Source organism: Podarcis gaigeae (assembly GCF_964106915.1).
Source record: "Podarcis gaigeae genome assembly, chromosome: 4".
NCBI lineage: Eukaryota > Metazoa > Chordata > Lepidosauria > Squamata > Lacertidae > Podarcis > Podarcis gaigeae.
In genome coordinates this window covers 21396176-21422399 of record NC_139677.1, presented here as the reverse complement: position 1 = coordinate 21422399, position 26224 = coordinate 21396176, and positions in this window count along the sequence as shown.

Below are 26224 nucleotides of genomic sequence, written 5' to 3'. Positions count from 1 at the left end.
GAAACAGCACCAGTTCCACATATTGAAGTGTTATAGTAGATACTTATAGGGTAAGGTGATCTGCCAGGTTTCACTTGTTATATCAAACAATATTATTTGGACACATATATGTTCAGATACATTTGGTCACTATTAAACAATATGGTGTTCCTTCTGCCATGGCCAAATATATATATATATCTGCCCAGTTATTTGAAGTTTTCTCCTTTGCCTGGGACTTGCAGTGTAAAAAAAAGGGTGTGTGTGAGTTTTGTTATTCTAGATAGCACAGCACTTGTAAGCACAGTAGTTCAAAAGCATCACAAATACAATTAAAGGATTGCATCAGATATGTAGCAAATCTATTGTACACGGTGAAAGAGCCATCAATACATGGTTGTCAGAACATGTTCTTTTCCATGTGTATTGATTTTTTTTTTAAAAAAAATCCCGAACAAATGTTCTTAAGAAAGTACAAGGTGAAGAAAATAATAGAATGCTGCTTAGATACTAGGAACTGCTGGAAAGATGAAAACACAACAACAGGAGACATTGGTTGCACTGAATTCAGAATTGCAATAAGCTTGTTCCTTTGGTACAACTGGAACTGAAAATTAAATTGTCTCCCATCTAATATGCTTCAAAAATGAATTAGCCAATTGGATACGGTGTTTCCCTTATTCTCCGACAAATGCAAGACAGCCTGTTCCTTTTTTAAAAAACCAAAAAGAACACATACAAATTGCGACATTTGTAGTTCTTTCCATCAAAACGGGGGGGGGGGTCTCCAATAAAAAGACATTTCCAAATGATTAAGCTACTCCCACACTAGCCTAGAAGTTGAAAATTGAAAATTAGGACATGTTGCCAATGATAACGTGATTATTTTGGAAAGTTTTAAAGGGGAACATGTTTACTTCTCACTGAGTGATACAGTATGAATTCCCAAAGGGTGGAATTTATAACCAGGATGAAATTTGGAATGCACATATCCCAAGGCATCATGGTTCCTAAGGTGCTAATTCTCTGGCACGGACCACTGGGATGAGCAATTTAGGATGCAGTGGATCACCAACTCAGCTGAGCTCAGCCAGGTACAAAGATACAACAGTTTAATTTGCTTGTCCTGTCTTGGCTGGAGCTCAGCTGACTGAGCTGAGACAAGTGTATGGCCCCACAAAATGGGTTTTCTGGGAGCATGGCAGGATCCTATGGAGGGGGGGACCTTGTTGGGTGAATGTGCTGCAGGAACTCAGTCAAGCAGTTAAGCTCACCACAGAAATCAGCCATTAAGCAGACTCTGTATCAGGAGATTTTTAAATGTTTGATATTTTACTATGTTTTATATATGCTGTAAGCCACCCAGAGTGGCTGGCGAAATCCAGACAGATAAGAGGGGTATAAATAACAAAATTATTGTTGTTGTTGTTGTTGTTGTCTTTACTGGGCCAGCACCAACATTCACTGCTATACATACACACACCATTCACAGATGTTACAAGTCTTCTCACTCTGAGCCCAGAGAAGGTTCTTTGCTTCAAAGTCCTTGCAGTGTCAAAGTCTACAGCCAAGTCCTGAGTTTGGTTGCCTTCAAAGTCCTACAGCTCTTCACAAAGTCTTCAGTCTTGTCCACAGTCCCAGTTCTTCTCTTCAAACACACAAATTCTCCTATGGTCCCACACACCAAATGCTGTAGCTGGAGCTCCTTAGTATTATGTGCCAATTCTGCCCGGCAAAACTGATATTCACAAGATGCCTATATCTGCATTGTGGGGAATGAGCCATCTCTGCTGACTCATGGAGAATTAATCCTCCTCCTCCTCCACCACCTTCTTCTAAACTTTCCTTAGCAAACTTTTGGCTGGATCCTAAGCCTCTCGAGCAGAAGAAGCTCGAATAATCAAGTCAGCATAAATTAAGCCAGGATAAAGTTATACCAAATCCAAACCCTGTCCATCAGCAGGACAGCTGCTGCTGCTTCATCTAAGCCTAGCAGAAGGAAAACATGTAATTCATTCATTCATCTGTCTCACCAGAGTGGTGCATGCTCTGGTTATCTCCCGCTTGGACTACTGCAATTCGCTCTATGTGGGGCTACCTTTGAAGGTGACCCGGAAACTACAACTAATCCACAATGCGGCAGCTAGACTGGTGACTGGGAGCAGCCACTGAAACCACATAACACTGGTCTTGAAAGAACTAAATTGCCTCCCAGTACATTTCCGAGCACCATTGGTGTTGGGGCTAGCCTTTAAAGCCCTAAACAGTCTTGGTCCAGTATATCTGAAGGAGTGTCTCCACCCCCATCATTCTACCCAGACTGAGGTCCAGCACCGAGGGCCTTCTGGCGGTTCCCTCACTGCGAGAAGCCAAGTTACAGGGAACCAGGCAGAGGGCCTTCTCAGTAGTGGCACCTGTCCTGTGGAATGCCCTCCCACCAGATGTCAAAGAGAACAACAACTACTAGACTTTTAGAAGACATCTGAAGGCAGCCCTGTTTAGGGAAGCTTTTAATGTTTGATGCATTACTGTATTTTAATATTTTGTTGGAAGCCGCCCAGAGTGGCTAGGGAAGTCCAGCCAGATGGGCGGGGTAAAATAAATAAATAAATAAATAAATAAATAAATAAATAAATAATATATTCATTCATTATTTTAACCACCCTTCATCTGAAGATCCCAGAGCACTTCACAACAGAAAAATATAGAATAAGAATACAAAATAGTGTTCTATGCTGGGTTACCATATCACAAACTAAACAAGCTTAGGAACTGGCTAAAGGCCCCCACCCCAGGCCCAGTCCTGACACACCACTGGAACACTTTATTTGGTGAGACTTACACAATCTTCAGCTCAGTCTGTTTCAGATGAGCCCTGGCTGAGTCAGGAATAAGACAGATGAGCCAGAGATCCAGTGCATGCTAAGCTGCTTCTCCTGGCAGATCTTGTCTTATCATAAGACTACTCCCATATTGTATGCATGGAATGCATTGTCCCATGAAATATGGATGGCCCCCCTCTGGCTGTCTTTCACAAGTTAGTGAAAATGTCTATATTCTGCCGGGCTTTTCTCTCTAAGCATCTGCTGTAAAGGTCATGTTTTATCTGAGGTTTCTGCCTTTGTTGTATGTTCAATGTATTTTTAATGTTGCAGTTTAGTGCAGTCTTACTGCACTATTTTGATATATTATTTTGATATATTTTATGAAAATTACATAAACAAGTAATGAAGCATTATCATTTCTTAGACGTTCCTAATTCTCTCCCTAGTAATTTAAGAAAGGCAGAAATGCACACCAGCAATTAAAATTAAGATCATCCTTAATTTGACATTAATTTGCATATAACACAAGCAGAAAATGGAAAAGACCAAAAAGATTGGCCTTGCATTCTCGTAGCCTATGGGACTTCTCACGGATAAGCAGTTGTCACGTGGAAGAAAGACCATTGCAAGAACACTGCTGGTGTTAGTCAAAATGTTTAACCTGATCTTGTCAATCACTTATTTGCACAAAGATTTCTGCACATATATGCACAGTGAAGAGACACAGAGAACAATGTAGTTTATGCATACACTGCTTTTTAGTGGAAGCAATCAAAGCAGCTTAAATGAAAAAGTAAAAATACAGCAGAACAGAAAGTCAACAATAAATCAATTATCCGGAACAGAACAGCACCACCAACAAAAAAAGACTGTTGCATGGCCTTGTAAAAAACACAATTCCTTAACTCCTAATTCTTGAAAATAGTTCCTGTCAAGACTCTGTTGTGCTGCGAACCATGAATTTAAGGAAAATATTGATTCCACATGATTCTTCCTAGAGAATTTGAAGCCAATAACATGATTTGATGAAAATTAACTACACAAAATGCCATTGTGGTTTTCCAACTTGGTATATGCCTCTATTCTTTCCCCTTCAAAGATATCTTTCAGATAATTTGTTCAGAAAATGTATTGCTGATAGTGAACAGATGGGAGATATAAATTTGCAGTCTTGTGGCTATCCTATACACTTTCGTTGCAAAAACACCTTTATTAATATAGTGTTTCAAGACAGCAGCTAATAAAGAACAGCAGTTACAGCTGGACCTGTGAGATCCCAGCCATATCTATTTTAGGGAGTGATGACCCTGCAGTTTTCACCTCCAGATAATTTATCCTTTGCAGTATCTCATAATAGACATTTATATTATATACGGGGTACAGTGTTATCTAATTATTAAACAGGTGAAATGTCATTTAAAATATTAGTTTGATCATTCCTATGATAGTTACAAACACTCAGCTCATTTTTATAAACAAAATAAGGCCTTTCAGTCCCAACTTGATTTCTGTATACAAAGTAGTTAGCATTGCCATATATTCAGAATTTCCTGGACATAGCCGGGATTCAGCTGTCTGAAACATTGTCCAGGCAGAATTCACTGAAATGTGGGGGGGAATCCAGACATATGGAAACCCGTAACTCAAAAACTTATTGGTGGTGTCACTCGCCCTGTGGAATGCCCTCCCATCAGATGTCAAGGAAATAAACAACCATCCGACTTTTAGAAGACATCTGAAAGCAGCCCTGTTTAGGGAAGTTTTTAATGTTTGAAGTTTTATTCTGTTTTTAATGTTCTGTTGAAAGCTGCCCAGAGTTGCTGGGGAAACCTAGCCAGATGGGTGAGGTATAAATAAATAAATTATTATTATTATTATTATTATTATTATTGTTGTTGTTGTTGTTGTTGTTGTTGTTGTTGTTGTTATTATTATTATTATTATTTCATTTTGCCAATGAAATCACACCACACTTTCTCTTGAAAGCGCCATTCCCACAGTTTGCCTCCATGCAGCATAACTGCCATTATATCAGCACAGGCAATTGGTAAAAGTAGTACTAAACCGTTTTCTGTGCCTCTGAAGTTTGGGGTGGCTACCAACAGCTCCTCAAAGTAGCAACTCTGGCCTGTAGAGGATTCTGAAAGCCTTTGCAACTGGGTGGCCTCAAGGGAAGCCCATTTTTGTTGCATGAGGTGGACTAGCAATTAATGCCTCATTCCCCCAAATCTAGGTATAGGACCCCTGTGGCTGACCAAGTTATTTTGGCACCTAGGAGAGAAAATCCCTCAAGAGCCTTTTCCTTGGAGAAAAAGAATTGAATGATAATAATAATAATCTTTATTGCGGTCCAACGACCCATAACATGGATTCAGAATAAAAAACAGATTCATACAGACAACTCCCCAGGGAAGGGAGATTGAAGTGTTATTTCTTTAGTCATGGGTATGTTGATCTTTGATTCGTATGACTACAGAAAGAAACTTTGCCACAGCCACTGTGATATCATTGGACTTGTCATCCAGAAGATATTTGGTATAGTAGACTTCAGAATGACCTGGCTTTTTTGCCAATAGTGGTTTAATCAATAGTTCCCTAGCTTGATCATATTGTCCGCAGTGCAATAAAATAAGAAATTATACACCTAACAATTTTGACACACTCCAACATCAGCTGTTGAAGTTTGTAAAACTACAATTGCAAGGAATCAAGATCCTCAAACAGCCCAAACCTGCCTACACTGAAAGAAGACCTACTGAATTCAATGGGACTTGCTTTCAAGTAAGTGTTTGCAGGACTGCAGACTTAAATATTTGTGTTGATCTTTTCCAGGAGTCATCAAGATCTAGTTCTCAGTATGCCAATCCCTTTGAAATTATTACTGCATAAAACTGAAAAGTTCTTCAATAGCAGCTATGGCATAAAAGAAGGTTAATTAGGCACAGGAGGCTTTCATGTGAAGATGCATTTAGACAATACAATCATGAAGAAAATCAGTAATTAAAAATACCCACCCCTATGTCCCAAGGAGGGCGATCATTTATCAATTAGTTATTCTTTTAGCTTCCCCTTGGTAATGATCTGGGATTTAATATTTCTTCTTGACTGGCCACTAATGAGCACCATGACTGATGACTGGACACCTTTTCATTTCCCCCCTTTTGTTTTAATTAAAGCCAAATAACATAAATACTGATTACCATTTACTTAAACAATTTCCCATGTAGAGGGCAATTTCTTGAAGTCCAATCTGTTTGATGCATCAATTCATTCATGCCTTAAAATAGTGTTTCCAGTTGGAAACTGAAGGTTCAATGAGCTTATTCTTTGTTGTCAATAGTGACGCTGTTTCAAGAAGTATATATCTATTTCAAGGACTTGGCAATTAGTCTCAGCCTTACACTAATGCAAATATGGATTAAAATGTTGTATAACTGCTGGGAATGCTTCCGATATTCTCTTGTATTTACATAGATATGGTTTCAAATTGGATGCAATGAATTATTCATGGTTTCTTGTTTTATTTCCAAAATATGGACTGATCATTTGTACACATAGCTTCTCCTGGCTTGTCCCTCAACTTTTATGGGTTAGTTGAGGAGTTCTGCGGGGGGGGGGGGGACCTACATGCTTAGACCTCTACAAACAATGAACATAATAATGTCACAGCCCATACAGACGACCAGACTATGGGATAGCTCACTCAAATGAGTATGAGACTCTTAATCTCAGGGTCCTGCATTCAAGTTCTACATTGGGCAAAAGAGTCTTGCATTGTAGGGGATTGGACAAGATGACCATCATGGTCCCTTCCAGCCCTACAACTCTATGATTCTTTCTATGATTCTATGATTTTTGCAGGGAGCAAATAATTTTCATTGAGTTAACTCTGAAGTGGAGAGATTTGGGGAAAACATTACATTTCTTGTCTTGCACAACTGATTGACTTCTTACTCTTATTACAGCACTGGAACTTAATCTCATATCACCGCCACTCAAAGTAAAGAGGTGTAGAATGCTACTTAAACAGTCTGCTTTAGAAATCTAATTAAATGCTTGGAAATGAATGAGATAATTGTTGTGGCTAACTGGCCGTAATAAGGGCAAAATGCTGCCAGTAGTTCAAAGTATGACCGGTGGGCATAAAATTAGAAAGCAGATGCTCCAGACCCTGGTGTGGGCATTGCATTTTAAAAGGAATCCTGCAAATTGACATTTTACGGAATAGAAGCAGAGTGACCCAGAATTTTTCTTGCTGTATTTGCAGTCACTGTGCAGCAGGCTCAACTGAAATATGGCAGCTTGTGATGCTTGTCTTGAATCATAACCCAAAGTATCTTGCCAAGGGAGGCAGATCTACTATGCGAGCTTCCTGGCAGATAGGTCACTGTTGCTTACTGGGAGAAGCAAGGTGGCAGGGTGGTTGGCACAGCAGCAGCAGTATTCAATTTGTGCTGCACCTCCTTCCCTGCTGCCTTGCCCCTCTCCTTTTTTCCTCTGGTAAGCAATAGTGGCTCACTTTCCAAAGAGCTAGCATAGTGGCTCCATTTCATCCAGTGATCTGCTTCTGAATATGATGTTCTCTCTGAATTTGCTCCCCACTCAGATATAACTGGACCTGGAAATCTCAGCTCCTCCCTCCATCTTTGCTATCAACTACCCCCTTGTTTCCAAACTTTCAACTACTACTTGCTTCCAAACTTTCTTCCTTGCTGTTGCCCCTTCCTTCACTAATTTTGCTTCTTCTTGCCTGGTGAAAGTGGGGGGAAGCAGGGTGATCTGTGGCAGGAGCTCTGGAAAAAAAAAGCATATTCTAGTCTGGGCTGGATGAATCCCTAGCCGGAATTAAGATTGCCAGGAGAAATATCAACAACCTCAGATATGCAGATGACACAACCTTGATGGCAGAAAGTGAGGAGGAATTAAAGAACCTTTTATTGAGGGTGAAAGAGGAGAGTGCAAAATATGGTCTGAAGCTCAACATCAAAAAAACGAAGATCATGGCCACTGGTCCCATCACCTCCTGGCAAATAGAAGGGGAAGAAATGGAGGCAGTGAGAGATTTTACTTTCTTGGGCTCCATGATCACTGCAGATGGTGACAACAGTCACGAAATTAAAAGATGCCTGCTCCTTGGGAGAAAAGCAATGACAAACCTAGACAGCATCTTAAAAAGTAGAGACATCACCTTGCCAACAAAGCTCCGTATAGTTAAAGCTATGGTTTTCCCAGTAGAGATGTATGGAAGTGAAAGCTGGACCATAAAGAAGGCTGATCGCCGAAGAATTGATGCTTTTGAATTATGGTGCTGGAGGAGACTCTTGAGAGTCCCATGGACTGCAAGAAGATCAAACCTATCCATTCTTAAGTAAATCAGCCCTGGGTGCCCACTGGAAGGACAGATCGTGAAGCTGAGGCTCCAATACTTTGGCCACCTCACAAGAAGAGAAGACTCTCTGGAAAAGACCCTGATGTTGGGAAAGATTGAGGGCACAAGGAGAAGGGGACGACAGAGGACGAGATGGTTGGACAGTGTTCTCAAAGCTACCAGCATGAGTTTGACCAAACTGCGGGAGGCAGTGGAAGACAGGAGTGCCTGGCGTGCTGTGGTCCGTGGGGTCACAAAGAGTTGGACACAACTAAACGACTAAACAACAACAACATCCTGTTAGAGCCTGTCTCACTGCTGCAACACCAGGTATGGGGAAGAAGGATGAAAGAGATCTCCTTCCTTCCCTCTCACTGCCACAGTTGGATACAGTTGGTTCAGCTCCACCAAGCTGGTACATTGTTTAGGATCACAAGGCAGCGTACAAAAAACAGAGATCGACACTTGAAAATGAAAATAAAACCTTAATCAATGCTTAAACAATAATTTAACCAGTGCCCTAATGCAGAAATATTTGGGCTTTTTCTGAAGCAACTTGAGGTATAATGGAGACACAATGCTAACATCATTATTGCTGTACTATACAATCAAGTATCAAGTAATGGATCATAGTTTTCTCTGAAAAGTGACTACAATTGAATTGCTTTGGGATAACCTGAATCCATACTGTACATTGTGACCTTGTAGAAGAACCACAGCAGCTATCATTCTGAAAGCTGGAAAACCTCGTCCCCTGAGAAGCAGTGATTGCACAGGATGTATCTGCCTACAATTTGACTGACTTAATCCACTCTGGAAGGGCTTCTATGACTGCAAATTTCATCGACTTCTGTCCAAGGGTGGAAAAGGATTATAGGGAAATATAAGCAGTATACAAATTAATAAATACCTAATAAATGTAGGGAATGGGGAGGAGGATTAGAGCATTGTTTTAAACATATGTATTTCAGTACTGAATAATGAGCTCAATTGAAAAGCTATAGAGCAGGCAGATCCAACAGGTAGATTGGGAACCACCAATAGATGTCTGTGGTAGATCACTGGCTCCCCCCAAAGAACCCCCTCACTGCCAGTTTTTAACTCTGTGAGTAGATCACAGTCTCTTGGGAGTTGGCCACCCCTGCTATAGAGTAGCTTCTGAACAGATGAGACTACTTCTCAAATCTACATATACAAATGAAATTTTGTGAGCAGAGTGCACTTTACATAAGCTATTACTTAAGGAGTGATCTATTCAAAGTCCTTGAAGGCATTATTCAGTTGTTTAATTAAGTATCAAAACATTTTGTATCATTCCAAAAGCTCTTCAAAGTTTGCTTATTTGAAATGGTTCAGGAAACCTGGATATTGAAAGAGGACTGGAGTCATTCATTGCAAATGCACTGCCACAAAATACTAAGTAGCTAATGTCTCATTTGTTTCATTTGCCATAAACCCCTATAAGGATGACTGATGCTACTGATCTCAAGATGTAATTTAAACAATGTCACTGTAGGGTAAATCTGGTTCTCTGCTTCAATTTAATTATTAACTTCACAGTATTTTAATTTTATATTGAATAGTCTCAGTGAATGAGTAGGAAAAATCCACATAACATACTCATTGAAGGGTGAATGGTATTTTTGTAGTTAATTTTTTGCAACCAAGCTTTTCCTTGTAACTCAAATGAAAAGTATTGAGTCTTGAGATTTTTCAGTGTAATGCTGAATTGTCAGTAAAAAGACACAAAATCACAGGTTGCGTTCATGTTGTTCTGTAATGTACACATAAACATATTGTGATTACTTAAAGTTTGTCTTCCTTCACTGATTAGTCCATCATTGTTCCCCTTGTTTGTCTTCAGTGGAGCCAGTTCACATAATATACAGTCCAACCTTGGTTGTTGAATGCCCTGGAACTCGGACGTTTTGGTTCCCAAACGCCGTAAACCTAGAAGTGATTGTTCCGGTTTGCAAATGTTCTTTTGGAACCTGAACATCTGACGGGGCTTCCACAGCTTCTGATTGGCTGCAGGAGCTTCCTGCAGTCATCAGAAGCGGTGATTTAGATTTCAAATGTTTTGGAAGTTGAACAGACTTAGGGAACGGATTCTGTTCAACTTCCAAGGTACGACTGTATTCAGGTTTAACTTCTGAAGAAGAAATTCTCACCACTTCAAGAACATGGTTCAGGGATAATGGGGATGAAATAATCTGCTGGCTCCAACCCTCCACTCTCCAGAAATACCCAAGGAAGAACTGGACTCTTAAAAGATATGCCTGCCTCACCCCCAAATATCTAAAGAAATATCACCCAGAAGCTATTTTGGCTCCAAAAATAGCAGATGAAGATCAAGCAAGATCAACAACAGCCCTAAAACCTCAGTGTCTCTCCAAAGAGGACTTCGAACCCTCCCAGGGCCTTATAAAACACTTTCATTTTTTTTTTTTTTAATAAAATTTTTATTAGGGTTTTTTACAGAATAAAGTACAAAGACAATAAACAACCTTACTTTTATCTCAACAGAGTTTCATAACTTCTTTGGACTTCCTCACATCTCCCACTGCCATTTTCATCATCATAAATTTTTTCCAAGCAATTTATCATCTAGTTTGCAAATTTTATAACCGCTTATTTAAATATAGTCCTCTGAAAATTTGTTTCTCTTAGTCTCGCTTTACATCCCATTCCAATCCGATTTTGTGATGGCCAATTATTTATGATCAAACATCCTACTTAACTTTCCACCAAATCACAATATTTTTGTAAATAAGTCTTAAATTTCCTCCAATCTTCTTCAACCCTCTCTTCTCCCAGGTCTCGAATTCTGCCAGTCATCTCTGCCAGTTGCATATAGTCCATCAGCTGCATCTGCCATTCTTCCAGCGTGGGTAGATCTTGAGTTTTCCACTTCTTAGCGATAAGTATCCTTGCTGCTGCTGTTGCGTACAAAAAGAATGTTCGATCCTTCTTTGGCACCATCTGGCCGACAATGCCCAAGAGGAAGGCCTCTGGTTTCTTAAGGAAGGTATACTTAAATACCTTTTTCAGCTCATTATATATCATTTCCCAGAAGGCCTTCACCCTGGGACAAGTCCACCAGAGGTGAAAGAATGTTCCTTCATTTTCCTTACATTTCCAACATTTATTGTCTGGCACATGGCATATTTTGGCAAGTTTAACTGGGGTCATGTACCACCTATATATCATTTTCATTACATTTTCCTTCAGAGCATTACATGCCGTGAAGTTCATCCCCGTGGTCCACAACCTTTCCCAATCCTCGAACATAATATTATGCCCAATATCCTGTGCCCACTTTATCATGGCCGACTTAACCATTTCATCTTGTGTATTCCATTTCAACAGCAAGTTATACATTCTTGAGAGTACTTTAGTCTTAAGTTCTAACAATTCTGTTTCCAACTTCGATTTCTCCACCTGGAATCCTAACTTTTTATCATTTTTAAAAATTTCTTGGATCTGAGCGTAGTGTAACCAGTCTCGCACTTTGTCTTTCATTTTTTCCAAACTCTGCAATTTCCAATTATTGCCCTCTTTCTCTATTATTTCCCAATATTTCGGCCATTTGGCCTCCATATTGGGTCTTTTTCGGGCCTTGGCCTCCAGAGGTGATAGCCATCTTGGAGTTTTATTTTCCAATAGGTCTTTGTATTTTGTCCAGACATTAAACACTGCTTTCCTGACAATATGATTCTTAAAGGCCTTATTGATCTTAACTTTATCATACCATAAGTATGCATGCCAACCAAATGCATTGTTAAAACCTTCTAAATCTAAGACATCAGTGTCTTCTAGAAGTAGCCAGTCTTTTAGCCAGCAGAAAGCTGCGGCTTCATAGTACAGCCTTAAGTCTGGCAGGGCAAAGCCCCCTCTTTCTTTCGCGTCAGTTAGTATCTTGAACTTAATTCTGGGCTTTTTGCCCTGCCAGACAAATTTAGAAATATCTCTCTGCCACTTCCGGAAACACTCCGTTTTGTCTACAATCTGCAATGTTTGAAACAAAAACAACATCTTTGGCAATACATTCATCTTGATAGCAGCAATTCGGCCTAACAAAGAGAGCTTCAAATTTGTCCAGCTGTCCAAGTCTCTCTTAATTTCAGACCAACATTTATCATAGTTATCCTTAAAGAGACATAAATTTTTTGCTGTTATATTTACCCCTAGGTACTTCACCCTTTTTACCAGATTTAATTCTGTTTCTCTCTGAAACCGTTCCAACTCTGTATCTGTCAAGTTTTTTCCCAACACCTTAGTTTTCTGTTTATTTAGTTTGAAACCCGCCACCCGACCAAAGTCCTGAATCAATTGTAACACTCTTTTTGTGCTAGATTCTGGCTCTTGCAATGTCAAGACAAGGTCATCTGCAAAAGCTTTAAGTTTATATTGTTTCGCTCCGATCTGAATCCCTTGCACCAACCGGTCCCCTCTAATCAAGTTCAAGAGCACCTCCAGGACAGAAATAAACAGCAAGGGGGAAATCGGGCAGCCTTGTCGTGTCCCTTTTTCAATCTTAAACTCTTCTGTAACCACATTGTTAACTATCAGTTTTGCCTTTTGTTCTGAGTAAATCGCATCAATCCCATTTTCAAAACCCCGCCCCACTCCCATTTCTTTTAAATTCCCCTTCATAAATTTCCAAGAGATGTTATCGAAGGCCTTCTCCGCGTCTATAAAAATTAAAACTGCTTTAGTGTTAATATTTGTTTGCAAAAGTTCCAAAATGTCAATAATATTCCTTGTATTAGCAAACAAGTGTCTTCCTGGGAGAAAGCCTGCCTGGTCTTTATGAATTATCTCATTTAAAACTCTTTTGAGTCTTCCTGCCAAAACATCAGCAAATATTTTATAATCCACATTTAAAAGGGAAATGGGACGGTAGTTCTTAAGTTGTGTCTTTTCAGTTTCTGATTTTGGTATCAATGTGATGAAAGCTTCCTTCCACGATTCAGGCGCCTTCTTTCCCTCCATAATTTCATTGCTGACCTCCATCAGTGGTTGAATCAAATAGTCACTTAATGTCTTATAGTACTTGGAGGTCAAGCCATCTGGCCCTGGAGACTTGCCCAGCTTCATATTCTGAATGGCATGTTCTATCTCTAATCGTGTTATTTTGCTATTCAGGAGTGATCTATTTTCTTGTGATAGTTTTTTAAGTCCATTTTCCTCCAAAAATTTTGCAATCTCCTCCTCATTTTGTGGCCCTTGAGTATATAATTTCTTGAAATATTTCTGGAAGCATTTTCTAATTTCCACCGGGTTCTGAATATATCTTCCTTCGATTTCCAAATTTGTTACTATGTTCAACTTTTGTCTCTTCTTCAACTGCCAAGCCAGCAGTTTCCCACATTTGTTAGCCGATTCAAATGTTTTTTGTTTCATTAATTTAATCTTCCATTCTATTTCCTGATTTATCAGTTTAGAATATTGTGCCTGATGAAGTTTAATTTCTCTCAAGATCGGCTGTGACTTCGGGTTTACTCTTAGTTTCTTCTCTAATTCTTTAATTTTCCCCAAAATCTTATCTTTTTTCTCATTTTGTAGTCTTTTCTTTATGGCGTTCTGTTGTATCAAGAACCCTCTCATCACAGCTTTGCTTGCGTCCCAGATTGTTCTTTTTTCCACTGCAGTGTTCAAATTTATCTCAAAATAGTCCTTTATTGTTTTTTTGGCCTTCTTAATAATCTCCTGATCTCTAAACAAATTGTCATTCATCTTCCATCTAAAGGAGCCGGTTGGTAATAATGTCATGTCCATTTTCAACGCGTTATGATCGGAGCAGGTCTTTGGGCAGATTTCCACTTTCCTAACCTTAGGAGCCAGACCTCTAGAAATCCATATTTGGTCAATTCTTGTCCAAGTCAGTTGGGCTTCAGAGAAAAATGTTCCTTCTTTCCCCAAGGGGTTCTTTGTCCTCCATATGTCAATCCAGTCCATGTTGTCTGTCATTTCGAAAAAGGTCTTTGGTAGTCTGCCATCTTTAGTAACCTTTTGGCTTTGTGACCTATCCATGTTCGTTGAGACGATCCCATTCATATCTCCCATCATGATGATGTTATCGTAGTCCAGATAGTCCAGCATAATCTCATGCAACTTCTTGTAGAATTCTGATTTCCCTTCATTTGGAGCGTAGATTCCTAATATCAAAATTTTCTCTCCTTGGTGCTGTATTTCAATTGCCAAAATTCTTCCATGTTCATCTTTAAATAGAAATTTTGGTGAGAGGCTCTCCTTTGCATATATCACCACTCCTCTCTTCTTAACTGAATCCGAAGATATAAATTCTTGGCCTAACCTTTTATTTACCAATATTTTTCTGTGGGGCCTAGTCACATGTGTTTCTTGTAAACAAGTAATGTCTAGTTGCTCCTTTTTTAATATGTGAAATATTTTCTTCCTTTTTTCCGGGCTGTTACAGCCATTTATATTCCAGCTTAAAAGTTGCAGAGACATCCTGGATGAATCTGTTTAATTTCCTTGGGATGGTGTTTTGTTCTGTGAGTCTTCAGGGTTCTGTGGTGCAGGTACCTCTGGTGGTTCAGGCCCTGGGGGTAGTTCAAGTCCTTTATGAAGGTCCTCTCCGTAGGCAGTCAAAAACTTATCCCTATCTTCCAAAGTTCTGATTTTAATCTTCTTCCCTCTAAAGGTAAAGGATAATCCTTGAGGAAAGTCCCACCTAAAGATGATTGAGTTGCTTCTCAGCAGTTTTACTAAGTCCAGATATTCAGATCTAAGGTCCAACAGCTGTTTAGGAATGTCCTTAAAAATCTCAATTCTTTTGTCCAAAATGTTCAGGGATCTTCCGTAGTGCAGGCCCAAAATCTTGTCCCTTTCCTCCTTTGATCTCAACGTAATCAAACAGTCTCTGGGCTTCTCTCTCTTTATGAGTCTTCCAAGTCTGAAGGCTGACACAATTTTAAAGTCTTCCTCCTCTAGACCCCAGAACTTGGAGAATTCTTTGGTCAAAAACTCAGCTAGATTACCTTCTTCCGCTTCTGGTATCGATCTTATCCTTAAGTTAGTCTCCCTGTTCCGAAGTTCCAACATAGAGAGGTAGGTCTGATGTTCCCCAACCTGCTTGCTGAGCGGCCTTATAAAACACTTTCAAAAGTTTTAGCAAAACAATGAAACCTAGCCTTCAAAGACTTTAGAGACAAAGATCAAAATGGAATTGAAAGATGTATCTACAAAATTTACGGAACTGTCTGCTTCAACTAGCAAAGCTCTGGAATTAGGAATATGCCATAAATCCGCCATTAAAAGGACTCACCCACTAAAAGAACATCAGATTTACTACTCCCTATGGAGTGTTGGGAGGATGAGAGTAGATGAAATAATTAATGGCAGAAAGGAGCTCCAGAAGGCATTGAGAAAACAGATATGAAAGCCTTTTTTAAAACTGGCTAAATCAGCAGTTTCCAACTTTGAATGTGAAAGCAGCACGAGAATCAACAGAATTTAAAATAGAAGGGAAGAAAGTCCAAATTTATAATTATTTACGTGCAAAAACACTAAAAAAGGGAAGAAGCCTTAAAAATAAACCTACCCTGCTATGTGTTCCTGGAGTGATTAATTAAACTTATTATATTTTCAGATAACAACATCCTGATTGTAACCACTCCAAGACACAGAACATGAAGAAGGCAGTCAGGAAGAGAACCAGGATCCAAAATGTAATCAATCCCTAGGTTTCTTAACAATCTTTAGAGATACTGAACTTAATTTAATAATAATAATAATAATAATAATAATAATAATAATAATAATAATAATAATAATAATTTATTTGTACCCCGCCCTCCTCGGCCGGAGCCAGGCTCAGAGCAGCTAACATCATATAAATAATACAATATGCATAAAAACAACCAATCAATCAATTAAAATGCATCCGAAAATTAATTGGAATAAATTAAAAGTTAAAGTTAAAACTGGACAAATGACAATCCTCATGTCAAAACTGAAAGCGGTTAATACTCGCCAGGACCAGCTGTTTCCACTGATATTATAAGGACCTGTGAGTGGGCTGGGAAACCTCCTTCGTGCCTGTTCTTATACAAGGAAAAAATTAGTCAGGCTGGACCCCGACCAAAGGCCTGGAGGAACAGCTTCATCTTGCAGGTCCTGCGGAAGGATGTCAAATATCGCAGGGCCCTGGTCTCTTGTGAGAGAGCATTCCCCCAGGCTGAGTCCATGACTGAAAAGGCTCTGGCTCTGGTCGAGGCCAGTCTAATCTCCATGGGGCCCAGAATCTTCAGGGTGTTGTTATTTGCAGACCGTAAGGTCCTCCCTGGGACATACCAGGAGAGGCGGTCCCATAAGGCAGTATAGGGCTCTAAAGGTTCAAACCAGCACCTTCAACCTGATCCTGTACTCCACCGGGAGCCAGTGCAGCCAGTATAGCATGGGTGAATGTGATCCCATGGCAAAGACCCCGTAAGGAGTCTCGCCGCAGCATTCTGGAGTTTCTGGGTCAGTTTCAAAGCCAGCCACGCGAAGAGTGAGTTACAATAATCAAGCCTTGTTACACAAGGAACAATTTTGTTAAAATTTGGCACCTGTTTATCAAATATTCAAATGGACATCCCAATGATTAGCACTCACACACCATGCATGTAGATTTTCGTGTCAAGGTCCCCAAGCCACCCCCCAAATAACTCACAACACACACTTAATTTTTATTTAAGGTTTTTGGCATAATTTTGGCCACAACTTTATTTAAATACAAAACCGTGAGTGGTTGTTTAGGCATTGGTTAAGACTATCTGTCCCCCCGCCTGGGGACAGATCTGACTTCCGGGCACCACCAAAAGACAGTGCGGGGGAAAGCAAGTCGGGGAGAAATGGAGCTGAGTCACAGACCCTCAATTCTCATCCGCATGCTCCCCGAAGGCTTGCCGGCCCTAGTCCCATTCCAGGGATTGGACGAAAAGATGGCAAGCCCCAGGATCCCTTTAACGGAATTCCCTTTCCGCAGCAACCATGGAGGGGCAGGCCCAGCCTATCCTAACCCCTCCTCCACCAATTTATAACCAATGCCTAACCGCAACCTTACAAGTTGCGACGATTTGCTACGCAGTAGGCAAAAACCAAAAGGCCCAGCCAATCAGCCAGATGGACAAAATTCCTACCAGGCCCCTGCCTCAACTGCAGACGACCCCATGACAGGCATAGCAAGGTCAATGCAACAACCCCTTACTCAAGGGTGGGTGGGCGGGTGATCCGTTGCATGCAGCAAAGAGAAAGCTCCAGGCTATTTAAACATTTTACCCCTCCCACCAAAATTGCAACATAACTTTTACCCCAGCAACCCAGTGAACCAATCACTGCCGCAGGCCATCTATAGAGACCCTGCCTGGTAACAGAGGGGTGGCTTAGCAGACCCCACCGCAACATGTGCTCTCCATGAAGGAGAACATGCTTTACGGGAAATTTTGACGCATTACTATTCTGTTTTAGGGGTGGAGTGGGAAGGGATAAAACCAGCTGCATTGATAAGGTTTATGTTCATGTTTATATTTTTTATGGAAAAATTAATTTTAAAATTATTTTAAAAAGAACATGATCCAGGCTCCCTGGTAATCTGTAGAAGGTGATGGGGACACAATTTGAGCAAATAGGACTAGCATGCTTGCATCATCCTCCCCTTATCGTTTGAGGGGTTTAGAATAACTGACTAACACAAAATACACTTTGACCTTCCAATAGTTTAGCATGATGCCAAAAGCATCATGACCTAAGCACCTTTTAAGATTTATATTCAGATCAGTATGGTTTTTACAACTGCTATCAAGTCACACACAAAAAGTAGAGATTTGGTGTTATAATAATCAACACTTCAAGCACTCAAAGACATTTCATTATACTTTGGGTGCCTCTAATATGAAAGGTAACTTCTTGACTCTTTTACAATGGTATGTCAAACTAAAATGATGAAGTATAATTTAAAATTTGATAATCAGATGCTGGAAACTTTAATGTGGATTCTTTAAAAAATAGATTCGAATGCGACATAATCTGGCTGCCAGACTGGTGACTGGGAGCGGCTTCCAGGACCATATGACACTGGTCCTGAAAGACCTACACTGGCTCCCAGGATGTTTCTGAGCACAATTCAAAGTGCTGGTGTTGTCCTTTAAAGCCGTAAACAACCTTTGCCCTGTATACCTGAAGGAGTGCATCATCCCCGTCATTCAGCCCAGACACTGAGGTCCAGCTCTGAGGGCCTTTTGGTGGTTCCCTCACTGCAAGAAGTGAAGCGATGGGAAACCAGGCAGCCCCCCACCCACCCATGGAACACCCTCTCATCAGATATCAAGGAGATGAGGAACTATATAACCCTTAAAAGACATCTGAAAGCAGCCCTGTATAGGGAAGCCTTTTAACGTGTAATGTTTTATTATGTTTTTATATATGTTGGAAGCTGCCCAGAGTGGCTGGGGCAACCCAGTCAGATGAGTGGAACAACAACAACAACAACAACTGTTTAGGTAAATGTGATTGATTTAATAGGATTATAAATTATGTTTTGATAACAGGAACACACACATTTCAGAATTGGAAACCAGATGCAGTATGAGACATTAAAATCACGTGCCATGCATAAAGTCATAAATCACATCTACATTTAAGGATAAGATACATATTCATTCAGTGTATTTGCATTTTTGGTTTAGTAAAAATGGATATGCAAAGCACGTCTCCATGTTACTGTTCTGAATTCATGTTGAATTATTTTCTGAAGTGTTAGGTTTAACTACAATATTTTAGAGTTCTTCAGACTTCCATGTGTCAAATGCACTTAAGAGAAAGAGTTAATTAAAAAGGATGTGAATATATATATATATATATATATATATATATATTCATTCATATTTAATCTTACTTGGCAGCACTATTATGAAGTGTTGGTAAAGCCGTTTCAGATTCATTTCATGGCTTTGCATTTCAACCTTCTCTCTCTGAAGTGTGATCATTGGTTTCTTGGGTTGTATGTAGAAGTTCTAATCATCTTATTGTTTGTCAGTCACATAGAACAAAGAAGCAAAGAGCAATTCAGACAAATGGCACAAATGGATCACACAGCATTCTCCCTCAGGCTCCCAGGGGTCGTACCATACCTTAGTGCAGGGTTTCCCAAACTTGGATCGCCAGCTGTTTTTGGATTACAATTCCCATGATTCCTGAGCACTGGTCCTGCTACCTAGGGAGGATGGGAGTTGTCGTCCAAAAACAGCTGGAGACCCAGGTTTGGGGAACCCTGCCTTAGTGGTTCTATGCAGGCTTATAAAATCCCAAATTCAGTCCCTGAAAATTCTGTTAAAGACTAGGGATGAACACTTTTTCATGTGTTCGTTCGAGATCTGCTGGGATGAGTTTGAATTAGGCCAGTCCGAGTTACACTGGCTTCCTGTAGCTCTTTCAGTTGTGAGCTACATACTAGTCCAGAAGATATGGACCATGTCAGTTTCTATTGGAATTCACAAAGATCAAATCCCTCAAGCATTCCTAGGAAAGATCTCTGTGAAGGAATCTGTATAAGGCAATTTTAAATGATTGAGAGGGGATCTGAGTTTTGGGCTTGGATCAGAAAAGTCTGGATTTAATTTATGCAAGCTCCGATCTGCACAGTAGCTCGCAGCATTCTTATGAACATCAAAAGTGATAATCTCTGAAATTCCAGCTTGATCTCTTTGTCTTATGTTTAGTATATTTCATCCCTGTGCCAAAGAGAGGCAACCTCCAAATAAATAAATAAAGTTAAATCTGAAGACAAAGTTTGGCAGCTTCTTGTAGCCAAGAATTTCACCCCAAGCTCTCTCCCCAACCAACCAAAACATGAATGCCTGTGTGGAAACCAAAATAAGGAAGATCGAATGTAAATGCTGGTTCATTTAATTATGATGGTATCTACCAGCTACTTCAAAGCATCCATCACTATGGCAACGAGGCAGTAACTATAATACCGTATGTGTAGAAGCTTTAATTTGAATCAATAAGGAATGGCGAGATGAGCATTTACTCTCTGTACATGACTTTGTGAGCAATGCATTTTTTGTTAATACACTTGGCTTTGGTCCTTTGGAATGCATAAGTACATTAAATGTATTTCAAACAGGTATTGATTTATTTATTTCCCCTTCTAGTTTTCCCTTTCATCTTCTTTTTCTTCTTCCACCTGCAATTCATCCTTTTACTTTTCATAGCAGCTAGAAAAGAAATGGAATGAGTTATAGATAACAATGCAAAAGTGTTTCAACTTTGCTCACCTCTTTGAGAGAAGCATAAATTAGGGACACTAGCAAATATTGGTGCTTGTTTGTTGGTTGGTTTATCATTAAAACCCATTTTTCCTCCAAGGAGTTCAAGGTGCCATACATAAGTCTTCCCATCTCTATATTATCCTCCACAATAATTCTGTGAGCTGGGTTAGGCTGAGAGATGGTTTTGGGCCCAAGGTAAATCAGTGAGCTTCATGGTTGAGTGGGGATTTGAACCCAGGTCTCCAATGTCTTAGTCCGGCAATCTAACCACTACAGCCCAATGATACTGACTCCCAATAGTGACCTTGCATGCATCTTAATTGGTTGGTGACTGAACATTGGAGCATGAGATATGTGGGTCCAGGGGAATACAGGATGAGCTTTTATTTTCCCTAAGAGCCTGGTGGAACTGTGCTCCACAAAGCTGGTAACAGAGTTCAGATCAGGGAATGGAATCAGTAGGGGTGGACATCGTCAATGAACAGTCAATGTCCGGTCAATGAATTAAGGGGACTAGGCTAGTTCCCTAATTGTCCCCTGGTGCCTCTTCCCCAAACACCTAGGAAACTTCTTCCCAGCTTAGGGAGAGAGGCACAATGCTCATGCACACAACCATCAGGACATCAAGCTGGCACCTCTGGCCCTAACATTTTCCCCATTACAGATAGGTAGCCGTGTTGGTCTGCCATAGTCAAAACAAAAAAAATTCCTTCCAGTAGCACCTTAAAGACCAACTAAGTTAGTTCTTGGTATGAGCTTTCGTGTGCAGGCACACTTCTTCAGATACCCTATGATACCCTATTTCCCCTATGAATAACTTCATCACAAGCCACTGATTTATACCCCAGATAATGAGGTGAACAGGGAAGGTTGAGGGTAGTCTTTTACATTACTAAGTTGCACCATGTCATTAACAAGATTAAGTTTGGCTGCCATTTCATTGGCTGAATGAATGCTGTGTCCAAGGAATTATTGATTCTCATAATACTGAATCCATCATTGCCTTATTGAAGTACAATGGTACCTTGGTTCTCGAACAGTCTAGTTCGTGAACAACTTAGAACCCAAACGTCGCAAACCTGGAAGTAAGTGTTGCGGTTCTCAAAATTTTTTTTTGAAGATGAACATGTTCTGAGTCCTGAGCTTCCATTTTTAGTGTTGTGCTTCCATTTTTAGAGAGATCGTGCCGATTGGGGCAGTGGGGAGAAGCATTTTAGGGGTAGTTTTTCAACAGCCTGGAATGGATTAAACCGTTTTGCATTACTTTCTATGGGAAAGCATGCCTTTTCTTGGGACAATTGTCTGAAAAACACAGCAGTAGCTTCAGTATGTTACAAACAGCGACTGAGCACCTTGCCATTTGAGAAGCCATAGCTACTGCCATATGCATGCCAGAATAAAACACCACTGACACCAATGAGAACAGAGTCTAGTAAGTTTCCTGATAGCAATAGCTAAGGGTGCCATCTATGTCATGATTTTATTATTTTTTTTAAAATAAATATTTATTAAAGTTTTTTGATACAAATGCACAAATAATAAACAACATTGCTTATATCAAAACGTGGTTTCATCACTTCTTTGGACTCCCTCACGTCTCCCGCTCCCACTTACATCGTTAAAAAGTTTTTCCAAGCAAATTATCAACTTGTTTACAATCTTATATCCACTCATTTAAATACAATCTAGCAATTCTCCAAAAGGTTTGTATTTTCTTTAACCTCACTTATCATCAAATTCAAATCTAATTTAGTGGTGGCCAATTATTTGCATCCTTCTTAACATTCAACCAAATTACAATATTTTTGTAAATACGTCTTAAATTTCTTCCAGTCTTCCTCGATCCTCTCTTCTCCCAGGTCTCGGATTCTGCCAGTCATCTCGGCCAGTTGCATATAGTCCATCAGCTGCATCTGCCACTCTTCCAGTGTGGGTAGATCTTGCGTTTTCCAGTTCTTAGCGATAAGTATCCTTGCTGCCGTTGTTGCATACAGAAAAAATGTTCGGTCCTTCTTTAGCACCTTCTGGCCGACAATACCCAGAAGGAAGGCCTCTGGTTTCTTAGTGAAGGTATACTTAAATACCTTTTTCAACTCATTATATATCATTTCCCAGAAGGCCTTCACTTTAGGGCAAGTCCACCAGAGATGGAAGAATGTTCCTTCATTTTCCTTACATTTCCAACATTTATTATCAGACGAATGGTATATTTTGGCAAGTTTGACTGGGGTCATGTACCACCTATACATCATTTTCATTACATTTTCCTTCAGAGCATTACATGCAGTGAAGTTCAGCCCAGTGGTCCACAACCTTTCTCAATCCTCAAACATAATGTTATGCCCAATGTCCTGTGCCCACTTTATCATAGCCAATTTAACCGTTTCGTCTTGTGTATTCCATTTTAACAGCAAGTTATACATTCTAGATAGTACCTTAGTCTTTGGTTCTAGCAATTCTGTTTCCAACTTCGATTTCTCCACCTGGAACCCTAACTTTCTGTCATTTTTAAAAACTTCTTTAATCTGAGCGTAATGTAACCAGTCTCGCACTTTATCCTTCATTTTCTCCAAACTCTGTAATTTCCAATTGTCTCCATCTTTATCTAATATTTCCCAATATTTTGGCCATTTGGCCTCCATATTGGGTCTTTTTCGGGCCTTAGCTTCCAGAGGCGAAAGCCACCTCGGAGTTTTGTTTTCCAATAAGTCTTTGTATTTTATCCAGACATTAAATACTGCTTTCCTGACAATATGGTTCTTAAAGGCCTTATTGATCTTAACTTTGTCATACCATAAGTATGCATGCCAACCAAAAGCATTGTTAAAACCTTCCAAATCCAACACATCAGTGTCTTCAAGAAGTAGCCAGTCTTTTAGCCAGCAGAAAGCTGCGGCTTCATAGTACAGTTTTAAGTCTGGCAGGGCGAAGCCCCCTCTTTCTTTCGCATCAGTTAATATCTTAAACTTAATTCTGGGCTTTTTGCCCTGCCAGACAAATTTAGAAATATCTCTCTGCCACTTCCGGAAACACTCCGTCTTGTCCACAATTTGCAATGTTTGAAACAAAAACAACATCTTAGGCAATACATTCATCTTAATAGCAGCAATTCGGCCTAGCAAAGAAAGCTTCAATTTTGACCAACTGTCCAAGTCTCTCTTGATTTCAGACCAACATTTTTCATAATTATCCTTAAATAGACTCAGATTTTTTGCTGTTATGTTTACCCCTAGGTACTTTACTTTTTTAACCACAGTTAGTTCTGTTTCTCTCTGAAACCGTTCTGACTCTGTATCTGTCAAGTTTTTCCCCAACACCTTGGTTTTCTGTTTATTTAATTTAAATCCCGCCACCCGACCAAAGTCTTGAATCAGTTGTAATACTCTTTTTGTACTAGATTCTGGCTCCTGCAAGGTCAAGACTAGGTCATCTGCAAAAGCTTTAAGTTTATATTGTTTCGCATCTATGTCATGATTTTAAAAAGGTAAAGGGACCCCCTGACCATCAGGTCCAGTCGTGGATGACTCTGGAGTTGCAGCACTCATCTCGCTTTATTGGCCGAGGGAGCTGGCATACAGCTTCTGGGTCATGTGGCCAGCAGTGACTAAGCTGCTTCTGGCAAACCAGAGCAGTGCACGAAAACACCATTTACCTTACCGCCAGAGTGGTACCTATTTATCTACTTCCACTTTAACGTTCTTTCGAACTGCTAGGTTGGCAGGAGCAGGAACCGAGCAACGGGAGCTCACCCCTTCTGATCGGCAAGCCCTAGGCTTTGTGATTTAACCCACAGCGCCACCCGTGTCATGATTTTACATCCCCCCAAATGAAGGATATACATTTGCTTGTGTTGCCAGTTAAGTGTCCTGAATGGCTGGAAATGTATTACCTTAATGGTGTGAGTTGTTGTGTATGCGATGAACAACAATTATAGCTGTCTGATTTGAGCTATACTTGCTGCACCTGATCCAGTGGGAGGGACGGTGGCTACATACTCACATTTCTGGAGACTCTTCGAAGCCATGACTTCACCATCTGCAGGGAACCTCTTGTTTCTGTAGAGCGTATTCTCCTTCATGGAGAGCACGTGTTGCGGTGGGGTCTGCTAAGCCACCCCTCTGTTACCAGGCAGGGTCTCTATAGATGGCCTGGGGCAGTGATTGGTTCACTGGGTTGCTGGGGTAAAAGTTATGTTGCAATTTTGGTGGGAGGGGTAAAATGTTTAAATACTCTGCACGCAGCCTGGAGCTTTCTCTTTGCTGTGTGCAACGGATCACCCGCCCACCCGCCCTTGAGTAAGGGGTTGTTGCATTGACCTTGCTATGCCTGTCATGGGGTCGTCTGCCATTGGGGCAGGGGCTTGGTAGGAATTTTGTCCATCTGGCTGATTGGCTGGGCCATTTGGTTTTTGCCTACTGCGTAGCAAATCGTCACAACTTGTAAGGTTGCGGTTAGGCATTGGTTATAAATTGGTGGAGGAGGGGTTAGGATAGGCTGGGCTTGCCCCTCCATGGTTGCTGTGGAAAGGGAATTCTGTTAAAGGAATCCTGGGGCTTGCCATCTTTTCGTCCAATCCCTGGAATGGGACTAGGGCTGGCAAGCCTTCGGGGAGCATGCGGATGAGAATTGAGGGTCTGTGACTCAGCTCCATTTCTCCCCGACTTGCTTTCCCCCGCACTGTCTTTTGGTGGTGCCCGGAAGTCAGTTCTGTCCCCAGGCGGGGGGACAGATAGTCTTAACCAATGCCTAAACAACCACTCACGGTTTTGTATTTAAATAAAGTTGTAGCTAAAATTATGCCAAAAACCTTAAACAAAAATTAAGTGTGCGTTGTGAGTTATTTGGGGGGTGGCTTGGGGATCTCGACACGCAACTGTGTGTCAGGAGCTACAGGAAACTGAAATAGGAATCTTTGGGTTTATGCACAGCAACCCAATGTGGTGAGCCACTCAAAGTGCCTGTTGGGATGGGAAGGACTATAGGAAACTTCTCATTCTAGTCACACTTTCCTTAAGATGGTGCATTCCTGGAGCCTTTGATTGTTGTGCAGTCCTAACTTTTGGGATGTCTTTTGGTCCTAATTTAACCCTAAGAGTGTGCATGTACATCTAGCTCCAAATATTTGATTGGCCATTTGAAAAATGAAAACATTGTTTTTCTTTTGCATTATACCGAAAACAATAGTTTGAGAGCTTCCCAGTTCTTCTTCTCTTCTGGTAAAGCTCTATCAGATAACCACAGGAATGTATATATTTTAACCAAAATCACAGCCAGCAGCAGATGCGTGACAAATTTTAAGGTGAAGGTTGTGCACACAACATACCATTAAAGCACATTCAACCCAAATTTTCCCCCTCAAAGAATTCTGGGCACTGTAGTTTGTAAAAGATTGCTGGGAGTTGAAATTCTGTGATGGGTAAACTACAATACCCAGAATCCTTTGGGGGAAGAAATATGCTTTTAGTGTGCTTTAAATGCATAGTGTGTATGTAACCATAGTAGCTGATTTATGTAGCAAAAGTAATTTCTTTTTGGGTGAAGGAAAAAGGCAAAAAAGGAAATAAAAATCATTTTCTTGCAGGATTAACAACCTCTTAAATAAGAATAGTTTTGAATGTGGTATTGACTTATTTGGGATTAGGATTAGCTCATACAGTTAATTTATATAAACCTTGGATGATAAATAATAATTCTTATCTCAGGAGTTTGGGGGATTTTCTTATCACTGTTTTAAAACCACCAGTTCATTGTACAATGTGCATCATTTT